General features: G+C 45.4%; 1 long non-coding RNA gene across 1 annotated transcript in view; it reads right to left on the minus strand.

Moving 5' to 3' along the window:
• LOC311122475 overlaps nucleotides 1–21,426 on the minus strand; it is a 66,563-nt gene extending 45,137 nt beyond the window's left edge. Inside the window, exon 1 of the long non-coding RNA XR_014612450.1 lies at nucleotides 21,239–21,426. This is a non-coding gene — a long non-coding RNA (uncharacterized lncRNA). The remainder of the gene's footprint in view (nucleotides 1–21,238) is intronic.
• Nucleotides 21,427–21,968: the final 542 nt, after the last annotated feature.

The following is a 21,968-nucleotide window of genomic DNA, read 5'->3' on the forward strand; positions in this document are numbered from 1 at the left end:
TAATGGATTGTGAGGCTTATATAAGGTTCTGTGGTACGACTTGACCATAGATCGGCAGTAGTGGAGAAGAATGGAATGTTATTTATCTCACTGTAAACTCTGTCCCAGCATTCTGTGTAAAGCTGTGGCAGGCATTTTTGGCTAAAATATTTGCGGCTCGGGATCTCATATCTTGGGTCCAGAGTTTGAATCAACTTTCTGAACCCCTCTTTCTCCACAGTTTGAATCGGTACCATGTCCTTCGCTATGTGATTTGTAATCGCAGCTGTGATGTCTATCCATTTTTTGCTCGTCTTCTCATAGCAAGTACCGGCAGCAAATGATGATATAATTGATTGTTGAGTGCGAGTCTGGCTTGTCTTCGGGCGAGCTCCTGGGCTTACTGTCTCACGCATTCTGGTGCATTGTTCATACTCACGGACATGTATGTTTTTTAAGTGATTGAACAGGTTGGTCGTGTTTCCACCTTTTGCTAAGACAACACGACGACACAACTTGCATAGGGTAGTGTTTTGGTCGGGGTCGGAGATTTTAAAGCCAAACCAGTTCCAAACAACAGAGGTGCCCCCTTTCTTCTTAACCAATTTATCCTCCTGCTCTTGAGCAACATCAATTTCTGTGTTTTCGCTCATCCTGGATTGTAAAGTTTTCCCCCAATAGTTAACCTGCCTCCTAACTGCAGCTGCCTGCACACTATTTTGTTGCTAGCACTACATGCGTGCAACAAGTGCATGCGACGTGCGCTCATAAAAATAGGTCAACATATTAACATACATTCTTTTATTCGTAAGAACCAAGAAAGGTTGGATAAAAAAAAAAAAAAAAAGATGTAGCTACTTAGTACTATCACTCAGTTGAAATTTGGAACAAAAAAATATTGATGCAAAATTCGAATTTATGAATTCTGAATAAATCGCGGTATCCATGATATTGCTAAATCCATATCATGGCGCGGCACAATACCGGTTTTTACTATCAAACCGGTATATCGCCCACTCCTATGGTCAACCCATAGAGAGGGGAGCTAGAGGCCTGGCCAAGTATCAATGTGTGTCAGAAATGATACATGTCCACATTTCACAAGGTGCCACTGACGACCGCACACAGTCACGTGTGCGGAAAAACTCACAACCAATACGTTGTGTCAAGTATTTCCCACAACAGCCTAAAACGTTTTTCATGTCATAGTTAAAACTGAAGATTTGTCCCAACACCTCATCTAAGCTCTCTGAAGACTCCCTCTCTCCATCCATCCCTACTAGAACATGGCTTTACTCAAGAGTAAAGGACCAATCGAAGACATTAAGCAGTTGTCAGGCAGTTAGGCAGGGACAGAGCGTCATGTTCCAAAGCCGTTAGTCCATGATGAGTGAGACAGAGCCACTCCCTACAGGGTAGACTGTCCCCCTACTGCCATGGCCACTTAACCTTCTCCTCTCTTTAAATTAGACTGACACTCGGTGGGGAGCCAATGGTTGACGTCCCAAATCGCACCCTATTCCCTACTTAAAAAAATGGGCCACGGTTTAAAAGTAGTGCACTTTTGATCAGGGAATAGGGTGTCATTTGAGCCTCAGCCATTGGAGGAAATAGCGCACGGAGTGGATCACTTTAGCTCTGATTAAATAAAGCATCTGGCCCACACAGCAGGCCATCAACAGATACAGTAGATTGTTAAAGTAATGATGCAACAAAGCAAAGCCCCATTCTCTTTCCTCATCATTCACTTTTCAAAAGAGAATCGTGACATTGTCCGTCCCCCTCTACAGAGAGAAGTGGGTTGTGATGGGTGAAGTTTAGACGACAGATACAACAACGATCTAATGACTATCAGATGGTCGGATGAGGCTCTTGTGTCGTAATAATGTAATAACAAATCTTGGCAAACAACAGTAATCTCATTCTTTCAAATACAAAATATGTACCTGGATAGTCTGGTCAAGTTGTGCCTCTGAAGAAGCAAACAGGGACAATAGAAGAAGCTTCCACCTCCAAGTACTAAACTATCAGCAGGTTCAGGGACAGAAAGGTAGAGGTCAGGTGATCAGTCAGTAGTCTAAAAAGACAACAGAGGGGCTATAAGTAGCTTTCATGCTGGTAACCAGGCCTCTTCTAAACAGTAGCGACTGACCAGAAAGAGGAAGGTGTTCTGCATTGTGTAGTGTGTGTGTGTGTGTGTGTATGAAACAATACAGAGGCAGCATGAGGCCCTCACTCACTCACTGACAACATAGTATTCATAACGTTAGAAAATGTCAGGCAGACCGGTCCAGGCCACAGGTGGGAGACTGAAAGAATATCACTCACTCACTCACTGACAACATAGTTTCATAACGTTAGAAAATGTCAGGCAGACCGGTCCAGGCCACAGGTGGGAGACTGAAAGAATCTCTCTGCTTCAGCCTAATGGAACAGTCTACTCTCTCTACATGAGCTAAATCAGATTGATAGAATGGTACCAAAGAACTTAGTGTGAAGGTGAACATCGAAAAACCTAGGACTTATGACTATGATATACCTGTATTCTATGACTGATATGTGATATATATTATATGACTGATATATATTCTAAGACTGCGATATGTATTCTAAGACTGCGATATGTATTCTAAGACTGCGATATGTATTCTATATGTATTCTAAGACTGCGATATGTATTCTATGAGTGATATGTATTCTATACATATTATATGACTGATATATATTCTATGGCTGCGATATGTATTCTAAGACTGTGATATGTATTCTATGGCTGTGATATGTATTCTATGACTGATATATATTCTATGGCTGTGATATGTATTCTATGACTGTGATATGTATTCTATGACTGATATATATTCTATGGCTGTGATATGTATTCTATGACTGTGATATTATTATTATTATTATTATTATTATATGTATTCTATGACTGTGATATATATTCTATGGCTGTGATATGTATTCTATGGCTGTGATATGTATTCTATGACTGTGATATGTATTCTATGGCTGTGATATGTATTCTATGGCTGTGATATGTATTCTATGACTGTGATATGTATTCTATGACTGTGATATGTATTCTATGGCTGTGATATGTATTCTATGACTGATATGTATTCTATGACTGTGATATGTATTCTATGGCTGTGATATGTATTCTATGGCTGTGATATGTATTCTATGACTGTGATATGTATTCTATGACTGTGATATGTATTCTATGGCTGTGATATGTATTCTATGACTGTGATATGTATTCTATGACTGTGATATGTATTCTATGACTGTGATATGTATTCTATGACTGTGATATGTATTCTATGATATGTGGTTGTTTATTTTACCTTAGTTGAATGCACTAACTGTACGTCTCTATGGATAAGTGTCTGCTAAATAACCCTAAATGTAAATGAGAAAGAATAGGACACAAGGGCGATGACGATGTTTCCTGGTATATAAACAGAATGACATACCGGTAGGCCAATGTCCCACCCGACCAGAGGAAGGATGTGTGGTTCAGTAAATAAATACAGATATCTCTGCTCTGTGACGATACCCAGAGTTTTATTCTCACCGTCCACCTCAACCACAAGCAGACAATTTCTGCTAGTGCCCTTAGAGTAGGCTATGTCCCATATGGCACCCTATTCCTTGTTTAAAAGTAGTGCACTATATTGGGAACAGGGTGCCATTTGGGGGTGCACACTTCTCTTTATGCAGAAGCCAAGCAGCAGATCAGAATCACCTTCTGGCTTTAACACAGACCGAGCTGAGACTGATTACAAATGTTTTATCCTCCTTCACTGGAAAACTGTACATTATTTATTTTATTCGCCCACTGCTCTCAGCATCCCTCCCTGCAGTTTCCCCCCTCTCTAATAAAAGTATTTTGTTTCCAGTTCAGCTGGATGAAGTTTCTCTCCTCCGTGACGTCATCCTGCATACAAGAGCGCCCCTCTCTCTCTCACTCACACACACACACACACACACACACACACACACACACACACACACACACACACACACACACACACACACACACACACACACACACACACACACACACACACACACACACACACACACACACACACACACACACACACACACACACACACACACTATTTGGGACCCAGGAGCCTAAAAGTGACTAACATCCACCAATGGCGACGTTCTCCCCATAACGCTGTGACTGTGTTGCTTTCCAGAGACAGTTCCTGAATGAATTACCCAACAACGACCCTGCTGCCATACAAACTGGCAGGCTGATTAAACAATGACTCATTTAACTATTGACTGACCTTGGTTCACTGTCTCCTGTTTTTCTTTCTCTTGAGTCCGTCCCAAATGGCACCCCTATTCCTCATTTAGTGCACTACTTTGGACCAGAGCACTATGGGGCCTTGGTCAAAAGTAGTGCACTATATAGGGAATATGTTGCCATTTGTGAGTGGTCCTATAATATCCATTCACACCAAACAGCTGTGTTTCTGAAGAGAGACAGTGCAAGGTATAGAATGTCAAACTAGGGAAGAAACACTACATGGAGCAGTCTGTGTGATTGAGCCCAGTGGTTTAATTGAAACACTACATGCAGCAGTCTGTGTGATTGAGCCCAGTGGTTTAATTGAAACACTACATGCAGCAGTCTGTGTGATTGAGCCCAGTGGTTTAATTGAAACACTACATGCAGCAGTCTGTGTGATTGAGCCCAGTGGTTTAATTGAAACACTACATGCAGCAGTCTGTGTGATTGAGCCAAGTGGTTTAATTGAAACCATATTTGTTAGCTTAAGAGAAAGCAGAGTTGTGGGTGTGGGTGGGTATGTAGGCTATGTGATGGTTTTGTTGAGTATAGGGTGGGAGATTCGGTCAAAAACTGTTGCTAGGCTGGGCAGAGCTGGGCAGAGCGGGTCAGAGCGGGGCAGAGCTGGACAGAGTGGGACAGAGCGGGACAGAGCGGGGCAGAGTGGGACAGAGCGGGAAAGAGCGGGTCAGAGCGGGACAGAGCGGGTCAGAGCGGGTCAGAGCGGGTAAAGTGGGACAGAGCTGGGCAGAGTGGGACAGAGTGGGACAGAGCGGGAAAGAGCGGGTCAGAGCGGGACAGAGCGGGTCAGAGCGGGTAAAGTGGGACAGAGCTGGGCAGAGTGGGACAGAGCGGGACAGAGCGGGGCAGAGCGGGACAGAGCGGGACAGAGCGGGTCAGAGCGGGACAGAGCGGGGCAGAGCGGGGCAGAGCGGGGCAGAGCGGGTCAGAGTGGGACAGAGCGGGTCAGAGCGGGGTCGGGAGACACATTTACTGTTTAGTGTGTAGCCTACTCGTGTGCCACGGTGGAAAAAGTCCTGTCAACTACATAGTTTATAATAACTTTCACAAACAAGCATTAAAAAGGATTTACAAACTATTAATAAATAAGTATTTCATTATGTGTAAACATTTAAGCATTAATAAAAAAGGTATATTTATTAAAGTTATCGTTACGAAAGGTCCTGACTAGACATTGCTGTCCAATAGGTCGGCCATTCTATGAGACAATCCAACAAGGTCATCATGTCTGATTCCTGCTTCATTCTAAATCATAGCCAACCACACTTCAGATAAGGACCAGGCCTGGGTGGGACAGGACCGGGCCTGGGTGGGAGAGGACCAGGCCTGGGTGGGACAGGACCGGGCCTGGGTGGGAGAGGACCAGGCCTGGGTGGGACAGGACCGGGCCTGGGTGGGAGAGGACCAGGCCTGGGTGGGACAGGACCGGGCCTGGGTGGGAGAGGACCAGGCCTGGGTGGGACAGGACCGGGCCTGGGTGGGAGAGGACCAGGCCTGGGTGGGACAGGACCAGGCAAGATGGCGCCGGAGCAGATGGCTGCCGTTTTACAGCCCTCTAACCAATTGTACTATTATGTGTGTTTTTCCGCGTTATTTGTAATTTATTTTGTACATAACGTTTCTGCCATCGTCTCTTATAACCAAAAAGAGCTTCTGGATATCAGGACAGCGATTACTCGTATTGGACGAAGATTTTTTCTTCAACGAGTCAGACACAAAGGATATTCTACAGACACCCGACAAGGCCCAAATCCCTGTCATTCGTATGAGAAAGAGACGGAGATATCGTGGACGTAGGTCGGGGTGCCTTGTAAGGATCCGACGGCAAGCGAGTAATCTGCCTCTTCCATCAATCCTATTAGCCAACGTACAATCATTGGAAAACAAAATGGACAACCTAATATCAAGAATATCCTACCAACGGGACATTAAAAAACGGAATATCTCATGTTTCACCGAGTCGTGGCTGAACGACGACATGGATAACATACAGCTGGCGGGATATACACTACATCGGCAGGATAGAACGGCTGACTCCGGTAAGACAAGGGGTGGCGGTCTGTGTATATTTGTAAACAAGTGACACGAGCATACCAGTCGAGCTAAATCACTTCTATGCTCGCTTCAAGGCAAGCAACACTGAAGCATGCATGAGAGCATCAGCTGTTCCGGATGACTATGTGATCACGCTCTCCCTAGCCGATGTGAGTAAGACTTTTAAGCAGGCCAACATTCACAAGGCCAGACGGATTACCAGGATGTGTACTCCGAGCATGCGCTGACCAACTGGCATTTTCAACATGTCCCTGACTGAGTCTGTAATACCAATGTTTCAAGCAGACCACCATAGTCCCTGTGCCCAAGAACACTAAAGATAACCTGCCTAAATGACTACCGACCCGTATCACTCACGTCTGTAGCCATGAAGTGCTTTGAAAGGCTGGTCAGAGCTCACATCATCACCATTATCCCAGAAACCCTAGACCCACTCCAATTTGCATACTGCCTCAACAGATCCACAGATGATGCAATCTCTATTGCACTCCACACTGCCCTTTCCCACCTGGACAAGAGGAACACCTACGTGAGAATGCTATTAATTGACTACAGCTCAGCGTTCAACACCATAGTGCCCTCAAAGCTCATCACTAAGCTAAGGACCATGGGACTAAACACCTCCCTCTGCAACTGGATCCTGGACTTCCTGATGGGACGCCCCCAGGTGGTAAGGGTAGGTAACAACACATCTGCCACACTGATCCTCAACACGGGGGCCCCTCAGGGGTGCGTGCTCAGTTTCCTCCTGTACTCCCTGTTCACCCATGACTGCATGGCCAGGCATGACTCCAACACCATAATTAAGTTTGCAGACGACACAACAGTGGTAGGCCTGATCACTGACAACAATGAGACAGCCTATAGGGAGGAGGTCAGAGACCTGGCCTTGTGGTCCCAGGATAACAACCTCTCCCTCAAAGTGATCAAGACAAAGGAGTTGATTGTGGACGACAGCAAAAAGAAGAGGACCGATTCTCGTCGACGGGGCTGTAGTGGAACAGGTTGAGAGCTTCAAGTTCCTTGGTGTCCACATCACAAACAAACTATCATGGTCCAAACACACCAAGACAGTCGTGAAGAGGGCACGACAAAGCCTATTCCTCCTCAGGAGACTGAAAAGATTTGGTATGGGTCCTCAGATCCTCAAAATGTTATACAGCTGCACCATTGAGAGCATCCTGACTGGTTGCATCACCGCCTGGTATGGCAACTGCTCAATTAACCGGTGCCCCCGCACATTGACTCTGTACCAGTACCCCCTGTATATAGCCTCCCTACTGTTATTTTATTATACTGCTGCTCTTTAATTATCTTTTACTCAACACTTATTTTCTTCAAACTGCATTGTTGGTTAAGGTCTTGTAAGTCAGCATTTCACTGTAAGGTTGTACTCGGCGCATGTGGCAAATAACATTTGATTTGATTTCATGAGTAGGACAGGACCAGGAATGGGTAGGATAGGTGTGTTAGTAAAGGGTTGAGTACCAAATGACACCATATTCACTATATAGTGCACTACTTTTGACCAGGGCCCATAAGGATTTGGTCAAAGGTAGGGCAGTATGTAGGGAACAGGATGCCATTTGGGAGGCAGACAGGGAAACAGAGCCGTTGTCTTGTCCCTGCCAGGGCTCTAGAACTGGAAGTGCAGCTGTAGAGGTCCCATGTGGGGGAAGGAACCACACCAACTACAGGAAGTGGCATTTCCTTATCTGTCTGATTCTGGCAACATTACAGGTCTACAGCTGAGTCAGGAGCCAAGGCAAACAGCCTCCCTCCTCACGATTACATACATGTCCAGTTAGACTTATGAAGTGTGTAGTTTAGGAGTTATTTATTTGTTTAAAACAGAGAGAGTGGCCAAAGCTGCGCTGGTCAGACAAACAAAACCAGACTCCTCACGACCGACCACATCCAAATCCAGCGAGAGTTATGAAGTCAGCAGGTAGTAGTTGTTGGAAGTTGTTTTCTTATTGATTTGTTGTGCCCAAGGTCTGAAGCTAAGAGTAGCCAAGGCTGCACTCAGTGGCTTGACTGACACAAACACAGCTTCCTCAAGACCACACACACACAAGTCCACTGACCGTTATGATAACAGAACTGTAGTTAGTACCGAATAATAATACAGGGGTTTTATATAGCCATTTTCAAGGACCCAAAGGAACGCAAACCTGATGTTTGATTTGCGTCTGTTGCACAGAGGTGTTCTGCTGCTGGGCAGTGTGGAACGACACAGAGGAACAGAGCTGTTCTGCTGCTGGACAGTGTGGAACGACACAGAGGAACAGAGCTGTTCTGCCGCTGGGCAGTGCGGAACGACACAGAGGAACAGAGCTGTTCTGCTGCGGGGCAGTGTGGAACGACACAGAGGAACAGAGGTGTTCTGCTGCGGGGCAGTGTGGAACGACACAGAGGAACAGAGGTGTTCTGCTGCTGGACAGTGTGGAACGACACAGAGGAACAGAGCTGTTCTGCTGCTGGGCAGTGTGGAACGACACAGAGGAACAGAGCTGTTCTGCCGCTGGGCAGTGTGGAACGACACAGAGGAACAGAGCTGTTCTGCCGCTGGGCAGTGTGGAACGACACAGAGGAACATCCACATGTTCTGTAGGGATGTGTGTGGCCCTTATCCACATGTTCTGTAGGGATGTGTGTGGCCCTTATCCACATGTTCTGTAGGGATGTGTGTGGCCCTTATCCACATGTTCTGTAGGGATGTGTGTGGCCCTTATCCACATGTTCTGTAGGGATGTGTGTGGCCCTTATCCACATGTTCTGTAGGGATGTGTGTGGCCCTTATCCACATGTTCTGTAGGGATGTGTGTGGCCCTTATCCACATGTTCTGTAGGGATGTGTGTGGCCCTTATCCACATGTTCTGTAGGGATGTGTGTGGCCCTTATCCACATGTTCTGTAGGGATGTGTGTGGCCCTTATCCACATGTTCTGTAGGGATGTGTGTGGCCCTTATCCACGTGTTCTGTAGGGATGTGTGTGGCCCTTATCCACGTGTTCTGTAGGGATGTGTGTGGCCCTTATCCACATGTTCTGTAGGGATGTGTGTGGCCCTTATCCACGTGTTCTGTAGGGATGTGTGTGGCCCTTATCCACATGTTCTGTAGGGATGTGTGTGGCCCTTATCCACGTGTTCTGTAGGGATGTGTGTGGCCCTTATCCACATGTTCTGTAGGGATGTGTGTGGCCCTTATCCACATGTTCTGTAGGGATGTGTGTGGCCCTTATCCACATGTTCTGTAGGGATGTGTGTGGCCCTTATCCACATGTTCTGTAGGGATGTGTGTGGCCCTTATCCACATGTTCTGTAGGGATGTGTGAGGCCCTTATCCACATGTTCTGTAGGGATGTGTGAGGCCCTTATCCACATGTTCTGTAGGGATGTGTGTGGCCCTTATCCACATGTTCTGTAGGGATGTGTGTGGCCCTTATCCACATGTTCTGTAGGGATGTGTGTGGCCCTTATCCACATGTTCTGTAGGGATGTGTGTGGCCCTTATCCACATGTTCTGTAGGGATGTGTGTGGCCCTTATCCACGTGTTCTGTAGGGATGTGTGTGGCCCTTATCCACGTGTTCTGTAGGGATGTGTGTGGCCCTTATCCACGTGTTCTGTAGGGATGTGTGTGGCCCTTATCCACGTGTTCTGTAGGGATGTGTGTGGCCCTTATCCACATGTTCTGTAGGGATGTGTGTGGCCCTTATCCACGTGTTCTGTAGGGATGTGTGTGGCCCTTATCCACATGTTCTGTAGGGATGTGTGTGGCCCTTATCCACGTGTTCTGTAGGGATGTGTGTGGCCCTTATCCACATGTTCTGTAGGGATGTGTGTGGCCCTTATCCACGTGTTCTGTAGGGATGTGTATGGCCCTTATCCACATGTTCTGTAGGGATGTGTGTGGCCCTTATCCACATGTTCTGTAGGGATGTGTGTGGCCCTTATCCACGTGTTCTGTAGGGATGTGTGTGGCCCTTATCCACGTGTTCTGTAGGGATGTGTGTGGCCCTTATCCACATGTTCTGTAGGGATGTGTGTGGCCCTTATCCACATGTTCTGTAGGGATGTGTGTGGCCCTTATCCACATGTTCTGTAGGGATGTGTGTGGCCCTTATCCACATGTTCTGTAGGGATGTGTGTGGCCCTTATCCACGTGTTCTGTAGGGATGTGTGTGGCCCTTATCCACATGTTCTGTAGGGATGTGTGTGGCCCTTATCCACGTGTTCTGTAGGGATGTGTGTGGCCCTTATCCACATGTTCTGTAGGGATGTGTGTGGCCCTTATCCACATGTTCTGTAGGGATGTGTGTGGCCCTTATCCACATGTTCTGTAGGGATGTGTGTGGCCCTTATCCACATGTTCTGTAGGGATGTGTGTGGCCCTTATCCACATGTTCTGTAGGGATGTGTGTGGCCCTTATCCCATTGTCTGTACTCCAGTCTCAACAAAATAAATACATGTTCAACCAGAGAATATCACTGTTTATCAACAGTATTCCTTTAATCCCAATCTGTCTGTCTGCTTTCTAGACTCAGAGCATATCTCTCTCTCCATCTGTCTGTCTGCTTTCTAGACTCAGAGCATATCTCTCTTTCTCCATCTGTCTGTCTGCATTCTAGACTCAGAGCATATCTCTCCGTCTGTCTGCATTCTAGACTCAGAGCAAATCTCTCTTTCTCCATCTGTCTGTCTGCATTCTAGACTCAGAGCATCTCTCTCCGTCTGTCTGCATTCTAGACTCAGAGCAAATCTCTCTTTCTCCATCTGTCTGTCTGCATTCTAGATTCAGAGCATCTCTCCCTCTCCAACTGTCTGTCTGCATTCTAGATTCAGAGCATCTCTCTCCATCGGTCTGTCTGCATTCTAGATTCAGAGCATCTCTCTCTCTATCTGTCTGTCTGCATTCTAGATTCAGAGCATCTCTCTCTCGCTCCATCTGTCTGTCTGCATTCTAGACTCAGAGCATCTCTCTCTCTCTCCAACTGTCTGTCTGCATTCTAGATTCAGAGCATCTCTCTCTCTCCATCTGTCTGTCTGCATTCTAGATTCAGAGCATCTCTCTCTATCTGTCTGTCTGCATTCTAGATTCAGAGCATCTCTCTCTCTCCATCTGTCTGTCTGCATTCTAGATTCAGAGCATCTCTCTCTCCAACTGTCTGTCTGCATTCTAGATTCAGAGCATCTCTCTCTCTCCATCTGTCTGTCTGCATTCTAGATTCAGAGCATCTCTCTCTCTCCATCTGTCTGTCTGCAGTCTAGACTTCATATAGTATATAATAATCATACAGTATTTACAACACTTCAAAATGATAATCAAAAGGGGATTTCAAATTAATTAATCATCACACGATGGACGAGGAAACATCATGCAGAAAAACAATGACTCCCCCAGGCCCTTTTCAATCAGATTTCTGTCTTGCCTTGAGAAGGAAACATGCATTTAAACTACTCCGATTCCATTTGATTTAACGCAGGGTTTGTCGACATTCTAACAACAAAAGGAAGTGTGCAATGGACTTAACTCAGGGTCAGCAGCAAATTGATTTTGAATGAACGTCCGACCCTTTGATCATTGGATTGGTCTCACGTCGTTATGCTTTGTGAACAGAAACAGGTCAGGGCCGGACGTTCATCCATACCTCATTTGAATTGGAGCTGTGAAAGGTATACAGATATGACTAATTGGTTGGTAAGTGCAACCTTCATGTGAACCTGTGCAGTGTACTATTATAAAGGGGACCCTGAAGGAGAGCTTCTGGTGGTGTTTCTGATTGGTTGATGTGCTCCTCAGCATTAACAGAGAGGCATTCTAAACATTCTACTGTGGAATTCGAGACGTTCAAGGAAGTCCAGCTTCTGGCCTCAAGGCAAGCTATGATCCTCATGAGTATGAGGAAGAGAACGTAGGAGAAAAATAAAATAGGTTTTCAGTCTCCGCCTCTTGTGAGATCAGATGCTGGGTATTTCTACGAGTAAAGGGATGACAGTTCCAAGCCACACTACACTACAAACTCCAACGTCTAAAGCTCTTATCGAAGATGTTTATTTTCCAAGATAAAGTCAGTCAACTGGCATATCTGCAGAAAAGCTAAAGGTAAAAGCTAAAGGTATCCCATCTCAGTCAGGCCAGGTTTCTAATTCAGGGCCTCGGGGAGAGAGCCAGTGAGAACATGATGAAGCTTGGGAGAGAGCCAGTGAGAACATGATGCAGTGGCGATGAAGCTTGGGAGAGAGCCAGTGAGAACATGATGAAGCTTGGGAGAGAGCCAGTGAGAACATGATGAAGCTTGGGAGAGAGCCAGTGAGAACATGATGCAGTGGTGATGAAGCTTGGGAGAGAGCCAGTGAGAACATTATGAAGCTTGGGAGAGAGCCAGTGAGAACATTATGAAGCTTGGGAGAGAGCCAGTGAGAACATGATGCAGTGATGATGAAGGACCTCTGACCATATGATCCAAAGGGTTTTGAGAAGGATGCGAGAGGGCGTGAGGAATAAAGGAAAGGCAACTCTCCCGAAGACATCCACCTAGTTGGTTTGAATTGTCCATGAGGAACAGTAGTCGGTGGAGTATTAAAAGTGCAATGACAAAGCTGTGCCAAGAGGAAAGCACTAAGTTATGGAAACCAGAGGTGGTCAAGTGTAACTTTGGTTGCCCTGAGCAACAAGGGAAGGGACACAGTGAGCTCAAGTCCTCCCTGTAGGAAGGGACACGGTGAAGTCAAGTCCTCCCTGCAGGAAGGGACACGTGAGCTCAAGTCCTCCCTGCAGGAAGGGACACGGTGAAGTCAAGTCCTCCCTGCAGGAAGGGACACGGTGAAGTCAAGTCCTCCCTGCAGGAAGGGAACTAAGCATTCTATAACAGTAGAAACAATGCTTCACATTATATGGGAACCTGTGTTTTACTGCACTGATGATGGCCATTCATGGTTTTACCATCTCCCCACTTCCTCAATCTACCTGAAACTATAACAATAGGGAACCTTGATGAAGGTTAAGACAGAGCCTACAGTGACAATGGGCCCTGCACTTTACATGACAATGTTAAGACAGAGCCTACAGTGACAACGGGCCCTGCACTTTACATGACATTGTTCTCATTACTGTAGAATTATTCCTGTGGATAGGAGCCCTGTAATGGTGAGACCCAAATGCATGTGTTGCTGTTGACTTTTACAATCAGTCATTTATAGTATGTTTTGGTATTTCTACTCCTACACCAACTAGACCAGAGAGGAAGAGGTGAAGCAAGAGGTCTGACTTCCCTCCAAAATCTTTCAGCCCAAGAATAAAGCAGGAAGCAGATCAAGTGGAGATTTTTTGTGTGGAGGTCAATGAGAAAATCTCGAATTCGGTCAACATAAAAATACAAAGAAATTCTAAGTGAGGCTTATTCGATTGAATAGAAGTTTCAGAATGTTTAGGTTGTTACAAATGTACTGAAATAAAGTGGACGCACGTGGCATCATTGAGAAAAAATATTTTATAATCGTAGTTGTGCCCGTTGGTTACATGCGTATCTGCCCTCTCATTCGCTAGAATGTTTCCACCTGCTCCTGCCGCCTGCCTTCCATCTTTGCAGACACTTATTCCCATTGTTCGAGCAGACAATCCAATATATTGTCAATATATAGATAATCTTTGGCTAGGCCCTCCATGAGTCTCTGCATTATTTCAGAAATAGTTGAAGGCCATCTTTCCCAGAGCGTAATGTCTGTCTGTCTGACGTACTTCAGATTAGACCACACCCAGTTTCGCTAATGATGTAATGTGTTTGTAAACAATTGACATAATGGCTGCATCCCAAATGGCATCCTATACTCATTCCACGGAGGGCCTAGTGTCTGACGGTTTTCTCTCCTCCCTAGTACTTGGCACCCTATACTCATTCCACGGAGGGCCTAGTGTCTGACGGTTTTCTCTCCTCCCTAGTACTTGATGGATGAATTAAGGTCACTGATTAGTAAGGAATTCCCCTCACCTGGTTGTCCAGGTCTTAGTAAGGAATTCCCCTCACCTGGTTGTCCAGGTCTTAGTAAGGAATTCCCCTCACCTGGTTGTCCAGGTCTTAGTAAGGAATTACCCTCACCTGGTTGTCCAGGTCTTAGTAAGGAATTCCCCTCACCTGGTTGTCCAGGTCTTAGTAAGGAATTCCCCTCACCTGGTTGTCTAGGTCTTAGTAAGGAATTCCCCTCACCTGGTTGTCTAAGTCTTAGTAAGGAATTCCCCTCACCTGGTTGTCTAGGTCTTAGTAAGGAACTCCCCTCACCTGGTTGTCTAGGTCTTAGTAAGGAATTCCCCTCACCTGGTTGTCTAGGTCTTAGTAAGGAATTCCCCTCACCTGGTTGTCTAGGTCTTAGTAAGGAATTCCCCTCACCTGGTTGTCCAGGTCTTAGTAAGGAATTCCCCTCACCTGGTTGTCCAGGTCTTAGTAAGGAATTCCCCTCACCTGGTTGTCCAGGTCTTAGTAAGGAATTCCCCTCACCTGGTTGTCTAGGTCTTAGTAAGGAACTCCCCTCACCTGGTTGTTTAGGTCTTAGTAAGGCATTCCCCTCACCTGGTTGTCTAGGTCTTAACTGAAAGGAAGAAAAAAACTAAAACCAGCAGACTTTTGATTTTCTACTAAGTTCAATAAAACATATTATGTATTGGTGAATTCAGTGTTAATGTCTGGATTCCGTGATTCTATTTGCATTTTCCGCAATGTGGCTTTTATAGTGCCCCTTAGTTTTCTCTGATCTCTCCCCGACTCTTCAGAAGGTCTTGTTGAGTGTTCACCAATCTCTCTGGAGAAATGTATCAATATTTGAAACTATCATCTTAAAATCAGTTGAAAAAAGTCCTAACTACAGTGTATGGATATTTACTTAATCACTATGCAATTACAAAGTATTTAGACTACTAACAGTAGCCTATAACAGCTTATGTAGCCTAGGCATAACAACAACGATGTTACTGTATTCTGTTTCTACATTGTCTATTGCTGACAGCACCTATTCACCAAGTCCAATTCCGGGTATGGGTAAATGTACTTGGCGAATAAAGTGATCCTGAAAAAAAAATATATATATGAGCAACTAAATGCAAAGTGTTACCAATAAAACACAGAGTGAGAGTGAATATGGCCACTACAATGAATGACCAAGATGGCGTAGCAGTGTGGTCGTGTGCTCTTGTGTGTCCGTGTAAATAGCCAGTTTTTTCTTTTTTTTTGTATTTCGTTGTATATATTCCCCTATCACACTTTTCATCCTTCTACTAAATATACTTTCCTGCAACCCGCCTCACTCAATGTGGAACGGATTCTATTATTTACTTACCTTTTATCTAGAATCTCCAGTTGAAACTAGCTAGCCAGCTAACTAGCTACTTGCTATTAGCCACCGTTAGCGGTTTTTCACCCAGAACATCGGATTTTCTGCCGGAATAACTGAATCACTGGACCTTAACACCGGATCGCAACCAGCTAGCCGCAACCGAATGGATGTTGCTGTTGGCTAATCACCACTGCCCCCGAGGCAAGCACCAGTTAACCTTGAGCTAGCCTCAAGCCAGGCCCATATCCCGGCTATCTACCTCTCTGTCTACCGGACGGGAGTAGCCAGCTAACTAGCTACTTGCTATTAGCCACCGTTAGCAGGTTTTTTTTCACCATTGTCCATGGCCTGCACTACCTACCAGCCAGCTCTAGCCTGGACTATTATCGGCCAGTCTGCACAGCGCGTTATCGACCCAGAACATATCGGATTTTCTGCCTGAATCACTGCATCACTGGACCTTTAACACCGGATCATCGCAACTAGCTAGCTGCAACCGAATGGCTGTTGTGGTTGGCTAATCAGCCTTGAGGTAGCCTCGAGTCAGGCCCATCTCCCGGCTATCTACCTCTCTGTCAACCGGACGTGACCTCCTAGTGTCGACACGGAGCCCCGCCGATCCATCACGACTGGTCTGCCGACGTAAACGTCTGTGGTTTCAACAGGCTTCCCGTTGCGACGACGACGAAGATCCATCTGCTAGCCCCGGCCCGCTAGCACACGCAATTCAACAGCCGTGCTTCCTGATCGCCTGTGCTGTAGCACCAATTCGAACTGCTCTCGGACTCACATTGCTGTTCACTGGACCTTATGATCGTTCAGCTGCACAGCTGATGCCTGCTGGACTGTTCCTTTACACGGTACCCTGTCCTGTTTTATCTGTTTAGCCTCAGCCCAAACTTTCATAGCCATTACCAGTTGTTGTCTTAGCTCTCTCGAATAACACCTGTGATTGCTTTATGCCTCTCTCCCATGTCAATATGCCTTGCCTATTGCTGTTCCAGTTAGTTCATATTATACAATTTCACTGTAGAGCCCCAAGTCATTCTCAAACTGCCTCAAATAGCTCCTTTGTTCCACCCCCCATACACGCGGAGACCAGCTCAATCGGTGCCTCCAGTGATGCTCTCTCTTTCATTGTTACCCAACGCTTAGGTTTACCTCCACTGTACTCACATCCTTCCATATCCTTGTCTGTACAGAATGCCCTGAATCTATTCTACAACGCCCGGAGAACTGCCCCCTTTATTCTCTGTACCCAACGCACTAGAAGACCTTTAGCCGTATCCTTATTCTAGTCCTCCTCTGTTCCTCTGGTGATGTAGAGGCAAACCCAGGCCCTGCAGCCCCCAGTATCACTCCTATTCCCCAGGCGCTATCATTTGTTGACTTCTGTAACCGTAAAAGCCTTGGCTTTTTGCATGTTAACATCAGAAGCCTCCTTCCTAAGTTTGAGTTATTCACTGCACACTCCGCCAACCCTGATGTTCTAGCAGTGTCTGAATCCTGGCTTAGGAAGGCCACCAAAAATTCAGAAATGTCCATCAACAACTACAACTTTTTCCGTCTAGATAGAACTGCCAAAGGGGGTGGAGTTACAATCTACTGTAGAGATAGCCTGCAGAGCTCTATCATACTATCCAGGTCTGTGCCCAAACAGTTTGAGCTCCTACTTCTAAAAATCCACCTTTCCAGAAATAAGTCTCTCACTGTTGCCGCTTGCTACAGACCCCCCTCAGCCCCCAGCTGTGCCCTGGACACCATATGTGAATTGATTTCCCCCCATCTATTCTCAGAGTTCGTACTGCTTGGTGACCTAAACTGGGATATGCTTAACACCCCGGCCATCCTACAATCCAAACTAGATGCCCTCAATCTCAGACAAATTATCAAGGAACCTACCAGGTACAACCCTAAATCCGTAAACATGGGCACCCTCATAGATATCATCCTGACTAACTTACCCTCTAAATACACCTCCGCTGTCTTCAACCAGGATCTCAGCAATCACTGCCTTATTGCCTGCGTCCGTAACGGGTCCGCGGTCAAACGACCACCCCTCATCACTGTCAAACGCTCCCTATAACACTTTTGTGAGCATGCCATCCTAATTGACCTGGCCCAGGTATCCTGGATGGATATCGATCTCATTCCGTCAGTAGAGGATGCCTGGTTGTTCTTTAAAAGTGCTTTCCTCTCAATCTTAAATAAGCATGCCCCATTCAAAAAATTCAGAACTAAGAACAGATATAGCCCCTGGTTCTCCTCAGACTTGACTGCCCTTGACCAGCACAAAAACATCCTGTGGCATACTGCATTAGCATCGAATAGCCCCCGCGATATGCAACTTTTCAGGGAAGTTAGGAACCAATATACATAAGCAGTTAGGAAAGCAAAGGCTAGCTGTTTCAAACAGAAATGTGCATCCTGTAGCACTAACTCCAAAAAGTTTTGGGACACTGTAAAGTCCATGGAGAATAAGACCACTTCCTCCCAGCTGCCCACTGCACTGAGGCTAGGAAACACTATCACCACCGATAAATCTACAATAATCGAGAATTTCAACAAGCATTTTGCTACGGCTGGCCATGCTTTCCACCTGGCTACCAGCTGGAACCACCGGCCACCAGCTCTGCACCCTCCGCTGCAACTTGCCCATGCCCCCCACCGCTTCTCCTTCACACAAATTCAGACAGCTGATGTTCTGAAAGAGCTGCAAAATCTGGACCCATAGAAATCATCTGGGCTAGACAATCTGGACCCTTTCTTTCTAAAATTAGCAGCCTCTAGATCCAAACTGTTACAGACCTATATCCATCCTGCCCTGCCTTTCAAAAGTTTTTGAAAGCCAAGTTAACAAACAGATCACCGACCATTTCGAATCCAACCGTACCTTCTCCGCTATGCAATCCGGTTTCCGAGCTGGTCATGGGTGCACCTCAGCCACGCTCAAGGTCCTAAATTATATTATAACCGCGATCGATAATAGACAGTACTGTGCAGCCGTCTTCATCGACCTGGCCAAGGCTTTCGACTGTCAACCACTGCATTCTTATTGGCAGACTAAATAGCCTTGGTTTCTCAAATGACTGCCTCGCCTGGTTCACCAACTACTTCTCAGATAGAGTTCAATGTGTCAAATCGGAGGGCCTGTTGTCTGGACCTATGGCAGTCTCTATGGGGGTGCCACAGGGTTCAATTCTCGGGCCGACTCTTTTCTCTGTGTATATCAATGATGTCGCTCTTGCTGCTGTTGACTCTCAGATCCACCTCTACCCAGACGACACCATTTTGTAAACATCTGGCCCTTCATTGGACACTGTGTTAAACCTCCAAACGAGCTTCAACGCCATACAACACTCCTTCCGTAGCCTCCAACTGCTCTTAAACACTAGTAAAACTAAATGCATGCTCTTCAATCAAACGCTGCTTGCACCCACCCGCCCGCCCGACTAGAATCACTACTCTCGGCGGGTCTGACCTAGAGTATATGGACAACTACAAATACCTAGGTGTCTGGTTAGACTGTAAACTCTCCTTCCAGACTCACATTGAGCATCTCCAATCAAAAGTTAAATCTAGAATTGGCTTCCTATTTCACAACAAAGCCTCCTTCACTCATGCTGCCAAACATGCCCTCGTTAAACTGACTATCCTACCGATCCTTGACTTCGGCGATGTCATTTACAAAATAGCCTCCAACACTCTACTCAGCAAATTGGATGTAGTCTATCACAGTGCCATCTGTTTTGTCACCAAAGCCCCATATACTACCCACCACTGTGACCTGTACGCTCTTGTTGGCTGGTCCTCACTACATATTCGTCGCCAAACCCACTGGCTCCAGGTCATCTATAAATCACTGCTAGGCAAATCCCCGCCTTATCTTAGCTCATTGGTCACCATAGCAACACCCACCCGTAGTATGCGCTCCAGCAGGTATATCTCACTGGTCATCCCCAAAGCCAACACCTCCTTTGGCCGCCATTCCTTCCAGTTCTCTGCTGCCAATGACTGGAACTAACTGCAAAAATCTCTGAAGCTGGAGATAAGCATCAGTTGTCAGAGCAGCTTACCGATCACTGCACCTGTACACAGCCCATCTGTAATTAGCCCACCCAACTACCTCATCCCCATATTGTTATTTATTTTGCTAATTTGCACCCCAGTATCTCTATTTGCACATCTTCTGCACATCTATCATTCCAGTGTTAATACTACATTGTAATTATTTTGCACTATGGCCTATTTATTGCCTTACCTCCATAACTTACTACATTCGCATACACTGTATATATATATTTTCTGTGGTATTTTTGACTTTATGTTTTGTTTTACCCCATACTAACTTTAAGCATCAGTTGTCAGAGCACCTTACCGATCACTGCACCTGTACACAGCCCATCTGAAATTAGCCCATCCAACTACCTCATCCCCATATTGTTATTTATTTTGCTCATTTGCACCCCAGTATCTCTATTTGCACATCATCTCTTGCACATCTATCATTCCAGTGTTAATACTAATTGTAATTATTTTGCACTATAGCCTATTTATTGCCTTACCTCCATAACTTGCTACATTTGCACACACTGTATATATATTTTCTGTTGTATTTTGGACTTTATGTTGTGTTTTACCCCATATGTAACTCTGTGTTGTTGTTTTTATTGCACTGCTTTGCTTTATCTTGGCCAGGTCGCAGTTGTAAATGAGAACTTGTTCTCAACTGGCTTACCTGGTTAAATAAAGGTGAAATAAATAAAATAACAAAATAAACACCAGCCAGGCCAAAACCTAAAGCAGTTGCTGGCATGATGGCGGGACAGGAAGGACGTCCAAACCGTCGGTCATACCGCCCAAGAGCTAATGTGTCAATCAACACGTAGCTATTCAACTTCAACACCCGCTGTAAAATGGATCCATTTGGAAAACTGAACTAAACAGAAAACAATAGCCCTAAGTTCTACTGTAGCCAGATCTACGTTGAATAAGTCACATAAACGACAGAGACGGGGAACGAGCAGCGTCCAGTATTCCAAACGAAACACAAAACGTTGAAAACATTTGAGACACCAAATCCATTCTGTACCTCATTAACTTCTGCTCATATGTTGAACCAAGTAACAACAAGTGTTCCAATGTTACAAACGCGTTGTATAAATCGCACGATTTGCAGGCCCTGACTACACAGGAAACAATGTTGCAAACTAGGCGCGCCTCTGCCAATTCCCAGTGTTCACAGCAGTCCGCTCACAAAGGCAGGGATTCTTCGCTTTGCCTTTATGCAAACTAGTAGGCAAAACCAGTTGCTGATAGCAAAACATTTTATGCAAGTTTTGCATTCCTAAATTCAGGCAAATGTGTTGCAAAAAAATCACGTCAAGCCTTTGAGGATATTGTGGGAATGTCGGCGTACCAGTGCTCATAGTCTAATCACCATTCTTCCCAAACTTGTGCAATCGGATGCAAAGTAGCCACGACAAGCTAACCAGCGAGAGTAGAGAGAGAGAAAGCGTGCAAGTTTATCACACTTACCGACTCCGTACTTTTCCTTTTTCGTAGGCACCCAGCGAGACATTCTCAATTAAAAAAACTTCCCCCGTCTTGAGGTTGCGTTTGTTTAAATAGTTCCAGTTCAGACTGTAGAGTTGTTCTGTACTTCAGAGTTTTCAGTGTCAGTGAATAGAGTCACACCGAGCGGCCATTTTCCACCCGTGACAGTCAGCCTGGACAGGACAGGATGCTCCACAAGGGGGTAGAAAACTAACTACAGAAACACTTGTATCATGATGAAGTATGGGCGTCATTAGGCTAATAAACTGGAACTATATATGTATATATATATCAAATATTTACTGGGTATTAGACCTATATAGCAATATATTACTGGGGACGTAACCTATGACTTTCCTATAGGTAATATATTACTGGGACTTAACATATTACTTTCCTATTGTACAGTATGCTATGTAAAGGGTCACAAGGAATGTCAGGATGCAACTATTCATGCAACACTGGTGATTATATCAATTTCAGACAAAACTGTAAACTTCTGTTACTGTATCATTCTGTATCGTACTGAATTAATCCTTCTCCCAAAGTAGGCTTACTAGTGTTTATGTTTAACGGTTGGCCAATGAATTTAACTTTAAATATGAACATAAATCGACTAAGCACATGCACGTAATGATGGGTTATGTGTACTTTTCGTCATTGTGAATACATTGTATCAACAGCTTTTAAATACGACCAACGACAACCAGTA

This window comes from Coregonus lavaretus, assembly GCF_964263955.1.
Source record: "Coregonus lavaretus genome assembly, contig: HAP1_SCAFFOLD_523, whole genome shotgun sequence".
Lineage (NCBI taxonomy): Eukaryota > Metazoa > Chordata > Actinopteri > Salmoniformes > Salmonidae > Coregonus > Coregonus lavaretus.